Source organism: Acipenser ruthenus, chromosome 8 (genome assembly GCF_902713425.1).
Source record: "Acipenser ruthenus chromosome 8, fAciRut3.2 maternal haplotype, whole genome shotgun sequence".
Lineage (NCBI taxonomy): Eukaryota > Metazoa > Chordata > Actinopteri > Acipenseriformes > Acipenseridae > Acipenser > Acipenser ruthenus.
Genome location: NC_081196.1, coordinates 5,488,837 through 5,495,764, shown reverse-complemented (window position 1 = coordinate 5,495,764; position 6,928 = coordinate 5,488,837).

The window sequence follows — 6,928 nt, the reverse complement described above, 5'->3', positions numbered from 1 at the left end:
GGCTGTAATATGCAAAGGCTGCATCTCACTGTTGCCTCTGTCATAACTGGTACATTTTTTTCACAACTGAAACTTAAATTGATCACCCCGCATACTCTTTCTTGTCGAAACACATCCAGTGTTATTTGTTCTCTCAGTGCTGGTTTGCCGCAGATTTAATTTATTATTGACTGCAATGTAATTCCCCCTCTCCTATCTCATCAGACACCCTAGAAGATGCTTTTTTATCTGGATTTTCTCTGAGCAGTTAATTTTATATATGCCTCCTAAAACACAGAGTGGCACTATTGTCAGATAATGAGTTTTAGACTCTGCAAATTAAATTTAACACCTTGCTGAATCATGATGAAGAGATAATAATGAAATTAAATGTAGGTCTCCAGTTTGCAAACAGCTTTTTATTATTATTACTCTATTCCCATATTGCCAGCGTGATACATCACATAAAATGGTCACACCAATCTTTTTTTTAGGGTGCATTGAGTTATTTTTGTATAGTAAATAGTGGTAATACAGTGTTTGAGTGATTTGTTAAAATTAATAAGTTAAAAGAACCAAGTATCATTTTATAGTGATTCTAGTACTTTACCCACAGATAACATACTGATCCAGTAGATGAGACATATAATAAAGAGAATCCCAATCAAGACTGACTAAGCCCTGATGGATGGATGAGTATCTGGATCATTTGCTCATCCCTACATTCTGTACTTCTCCATATGTGATGCTGGTCTTCTAGTTGCCCTCCCTGACTTTTCTGACTAATAGATTTGGACAGACCTTCAGTCACATTGCCCTATTGCTGGAAATTGCTGCCCTGCACCCCAGGATGACTGTCTCCTTGCTAGCAGCTTACAATTCTGTTTGTTCAACCGTACATTCCCCTACTGTTCTGTGAGGTGTTCCATGAAAGATCCTCGATGAATACAACTTGTATATATTCAACCCACAGAGCACCAGAAAAACATAAAAGATCATTTTATCCCTATCCCATCCATTTCTTATAGTTTTGGGGACATTGCACAATGATGACTACACGGAAGCCATTGTCACAAAGTTTACATTATTATTCCTTACTCAGAGATAAAGGCACTCCCAGGATTACTTTAGAATGTGTATATTTTAATGAAAAATAGAAATATCCTGAGCTCATTTCTGAGTGAAATGTATTTGTACAATATTGTATACTAGGCTGTAGTTCCACGAGTCTGCCTGTGTGTAAGACATTTCAAATAAGTCCTTGTTTTCAGAGAGTACCATGCTGGGGACTGTAAGACTGCCTACCTGAAGGAGTAGCTAGCTTGTTTCCTGTTGAATGGGTAAAAGAAGATGGTGGGTTGCCTTCTTTAAAAGTTTGGTGCAGCCTCTGGGATCCCTTCAGGACTGTGAACAAAAGTTTTGCATCATCTGCAATTTTAGGATTGAGACATAATGTAAAAAACAATAACTATATGAACATAATTTAGATATTTTATTTAACATCACGTAATCAAAGAAACTACAAAAGGATACTGCAAAAAGTCTACCGGAGGCCATGATAGTAGTACAGTATTTCATGTTAGATTTCAAAATGTCACATTTTTACATTTTTGTCAGTTTTTCGTTAGGTATATGGAACACTACAAAGCAGTATATAATTCAATATGCTAATGTAACATTATTCAGCAGGTTTCATTCAACTTTATGAAGCAAAATTAGTTAATTATATAGGGTGATGCAGAACTGTTGGCCATAGATGTAGCCATGTCAGAACTTCACGTCATTTTTCAGTGTGCCCCATGTGCTTTGGTAGCATTGCTTTTTTGTTCCCAAAGGCTCAGAGTGTCATCTCTTGTCCATGTGCCCATGAGTAGCTGTCACTAGACAACCAGGCAAAGACAGCATGTGCAAGGAATTGAAGTGTGAGTAGCAAACAAGTCTCCTAAATAGCTCAGGGTGTGCTTGCGACAATGAACCTGTCCTCAGATGCTTTCACTAAGTGAGATAGAGTCCTAGGACATTTTTAGCTGGATTTGTATGGTTGGAACGACAGCACCAAAGAACAGTAAGTGAAATGAAGAGGGCAGCTGCTGTCACCAACAACAGGTTGAGAAGCTGTAGATTGTCAGGGCCTAAAATAGGCCAACATAGTTTTGAGACAAGTACATGGTTCCTGATGAAAAAAAAAGTATTTGAAGGTGTAAGCCCTCAACTCGGGAGCCCCTGTCACTATGATGCTAATCTTTCAGACAGTGCCATATCAAAGCAGCTTGCTTAGTGAGAGGTATACAGAGCATAACAGTTGAAAACAGGTTCGGCAAGTCAGAAGGGGCTGAAAGGTCTGTGGCTGGTGAAGGGAACGCTGTGATAGCAGAGCTGCTGCAGAAAAATAATGCAAGAATCCACTCATTAGTTCCTGTAGCATCTGTCATGTATCTCCAGGGGATTGTGTTGCTGTAATAACGGCTTGCCAAATCAGGAAATGACAATGATTTCAAATCAGGTACAGTATGCAGCTAAAGAGGAGTGGAACAATCACCTACCTGTCTTGGTAGTCATTGCTGCAGAAACCCTTTTTATTTTCCAGGTCATTGTTGGGTCTTGGCCCCTTGATCTTTAAGCTGCCTCTATTTCCTACCTTATCCTTCCCAAGCTTCAGTAATTATGACATGCTGTCAACAATCTTTCAGACATTAATTAAGAAAAGCGAGTGGAAACAGGCAGATTATATTTGTAAGAGTACTTTTCCAATTAGTTTAGCTCAATGATCCAGGGCCGAATCTCTCACTCAACAGTGTTTTCCAGACACATGGCACTGTTATTCGAGTGCAGCAGGGGGAAAATAGTGCACAGCAAATCTGTGTGAAGCAGGTCAGTTGCAAATAATATCCTCTTCACACCCCTCTATCCACCGAGCTAATGGTGTCATGGTTCACGTAAACTCCCTTTGGAATGAGAGCTTATGGGTTTGACCTTGTTTCCCAAATAGGTACACCAGGGGCTTTGTCTGGTTAGCCAGACTCATTTATGGTAGTCTTGCAGTCTTCTCCTTGAATATCTTTTTTTTTTTGTAGCATAGTTTCGTTTGTCACACTAGAGTGGCTGCTTTAGGCTACCTCGAATTGTTATGAAATTGACCAAATCAAGAATGTCATTTATTTATTTATTTATTTTTTTGACACCAGCAGTAATCTGAATGCTGAGAACAAACACTGCATTGAGAGGATGGTGTAAGCAGAGGAATCCTCCAACAAACACAAAAGCTGCTCCAGCAGTGTAGGAGAGGGGAATATGATTGCTTCTAGACTAGAAGTAAAGGTATATACCACCATTTTCACAAGAATTCGTCCCCAGGATCTTTTGCTAGAGTCAAGTAATAGCTTTCTGGGCTTCTTAGACTTGATAGCCTGGACTTCCCACTTGTGTGCTCTGCAAGTCTGCAGCAAATTGGTTATTTCAGGAGCCGTGTCTCTGTGTGTTCCACCCCAGATTCTCTGCAATAATAACGTGAGAAATGATCCATAAGCTGTCCTCGCCCCTTTAAATTATTGGCATTAGAACGTTATCCCCAATGCACCGATACAGTAGCATCTGGAAGTATATTGATCCTGTTAGAGCTCCAGGTAGAGATTATTGACAAAATGCATTGCGTTTGTAACTGTATGTTTCAGAACCAATTACTCAGCTTCCTACAGGGGAAATGTTCAGTTCTTTTTATTACACACACAATCATTTGCCACACTGCACTGCAGCTCTGCAACAAGGACGACACAGAGCTTAGTCTAGCAGGACCAGGCATCTGATAAACAGACTGGGATCATATTTCAGGGGACTCTGTCATTTAATTCTTTAATTGCCCTCAGCGTTTTTACAATGCAGCTCATTAATCACTTTCTTACATCACTAAACCCAAATGTACTTCAAAAGCATTTTTCCCTGCATTGAAGGATGAGGAACAGTGAAATGAAAAAAAAAGAAATATATATCTAAAACTAAAAATAAAATCCTAATGGGATTACCAAGTGGGCTCCGTGTAACAATATAGTTTATTGGGTATTTTTTGGTCCCAGAACAACATCTTTTTGAAGCCAAAAAATAAAAATAAAAATAAAGTTACTTTCACAAAACATTTCTACATTATATAATTACCAAGCAAAATCATTTCAATTGTGCGTACTCAAATGTGATTCCTATACTGTACATTGACAGGAATGACATGAGCTGCCTCCAGACAATGGAAAACTTGTAGGGGTGCCTTTATTAATTGACGATCATTGTTTAAGTCCTTCTGGGAACACTGCTATGGTAGGTCACATACAAAAAGGTATCATGTACTGTACTCTGAATGTGGCATAAGAGGTCTAAAGCTTGCAAATGCACTGGAGGTCACCTAGACCATTTCCAGCAGTGCACTCACTGTATGAGTCTTGACTGTGTTGTTTTGTTTTGTATAACGGCATTTTTATTTTTGAAACCCACAGTCCTTATTAGGATAGCGCACTGAAACCTGTCCTTGAAGGTATAGAAAAACCGTTGTTGCCCCACTGGTTTGAACTGCAAAGCTGGCATTGTTCTTGGATTGGAACGGTATATATTGTTAGGATCTGGTGAATTGAGTAGGTGATGAAAGTTGAACATGAAAAAGCTATTTTTTTTGTTATTGTATTGCCATTCATGATTACAAACAGCCTCATATTTGAACCTTGACTTAAGTGAAGCATGTGTCTACCACAGCCCAAAGCTAGTTCTTATAAATGTGCCGTTTCTCAAGGCTATGCACACACTACCTAATGTATATACCATGTTTATAACAATGGATTTAGTTACGTCTATTTATATCAACCCACCAAAGAACTACTGCTTTTGAGGAGAATAAAAACTACAATTCTGAAATCCCATTTAGTGAGACTTACACTGTGTGCCCTTCCAGATCACATTAAGGTCCTTTAAGTCAGTTTCTGATCATTGTCTCATCTGTAATCTCAAACTTAATGTGATATATGCTAAATTCAACCCTCCAACCACCTTGAATTCATGTTTCTACTGAAACTCAAATTCTATTGAGTTACCTGTCAGACTTATTAGATTCTGCGTCATTTACAAGCGCTCTTGAGTTTGCTGATTGAATAATGCATTTGTCTAAGTCAGAAACGTGATGAAACAGTGTGTACTGATCATGAATGCCCATCAATCCCTCATCGTGCTCGAATGTGTCCCAGATTCTGTATTAAATAACAATTTTGATTTGTGTTTGTTAACATGACCTGTACATAAGGTTCTCTCACCCTTGTTTCTCTCAGACAGTGTTGAGGTGGCACTCAATTGGAGGTTTTGCATGAATAGCCATTTGATGCTTGATTAAACCTACAGTATAATAGTATATGCTTAATTACTAATACGAGAATATCACAGCTAAAATGATACCCTTCTTGATGGGTGACTAAGCACTGCGGTTTGGTAAAGAAGGAAATACATTGTTGACATGTATGATGTGGCATCCTGCAGAGTTCATTAGCTACGTAGAAAAGATAACATCTGATTACATTATTATCCCATATGAAACTATATTGTAAAATTACAATTTATGGTCCCTGAGCCAGAGCCACATATCAATGCTATCAGACAGTTCACATTGGCAAAGTACCATTGTAAACCAGCAGTACCATGGTACATTATCAGTACCAGTGTGTTACTGGTACCAGGACCACTGCATTATTTACAATCCTGGTATTATAGGGCAGAAGTGTGGAGTAGTGGTTAGGGCTCTGGACTCTTGACGAGAGGGTTGTGGGTTCAATCCCCAGTGGGGGACACTGCTGCTGTACCCTTGAGCAAGGTACTTTACCTAGATTGCTCCAGTAAAAACCCAACTGTATAAATGGGTAATTGTATGTAAAAAAAATAATAATAATAATGTGATATCTGTATAATGTGAAATAATGTATAATGTGATAATTGACCTGTAACAATTGTAGGTTGCCCTGGATAAGAGCGTCTGCTACGAAATAAATAATAATAATAAAATGATGGTATCCCAAGAACAATATTACAGCTGTTATTTGCTGTCAAATCTGGGAAACAATTTTCTAAAAATGTCATTTGATGCCACACAGTAGGGTCACCTTAATCATTTGATTAGGTTGCAAGGGAAATTTCTACAGCACAAATGTATTCCTGTCCATTGAAATCCATGCTAATGAATTGGAGGAACTGATCTGATAAAGTTAATGATTTCGCACTGCCTTCCCACAGATCAGTAGTAACTACATTGTATTTTAAACTGAACTGAATACATAGTTGGATTAGGACCAGCTACATGGAACTGTTTAGGGTTTAATAAATTGTTGCTTGCCCATGATCTGCAGTATTTGTTTGCAATGATCCCTTTAAGTGGAGTTGGAGAGTGGGAGAGCTCAGGTAAGCCTTAGCTATGACGGTGTTTATGCATAACATGAGAGTAGTGTAAAACCAAAAAAATATGCGGGCCTGTGTAGTTCAAAGTTCAATGAATGTAACATTATTGGTGATGATTTTTATAGATATCAAAATTCATCTTGAAAAATATCCTTTCAGAAAGTGTTCCCTGAATTGCATTTGTATATCAAAAGGACCAGCACAATCCCCTGAAGCGGAAAAGTCTCTCAGTGTCTGGGGAAGCACCGTCTCACACAAAAACGTTATCTATATAGTCCCAAGTTAAAAAAAAAAAGTGCTTATCCTTTTTTGCTATAATTACAGAAACAGATCTTAATACTGACTTCATTCTCCTCCACATCATGTGTTTGAGGTTTCTTTTTCTCAGTTTCTCAGTCTGTTTTGAAAAACAAATATATATCTTTGTGCAATCACTTCAAACTGGTTGGCAGCAATAGATACAAATGCAAACTGTAATTAGAAATAGCATGAAAAAATAACAATCCTGCAATAGAATGTGCTGGCTTTTTTATAT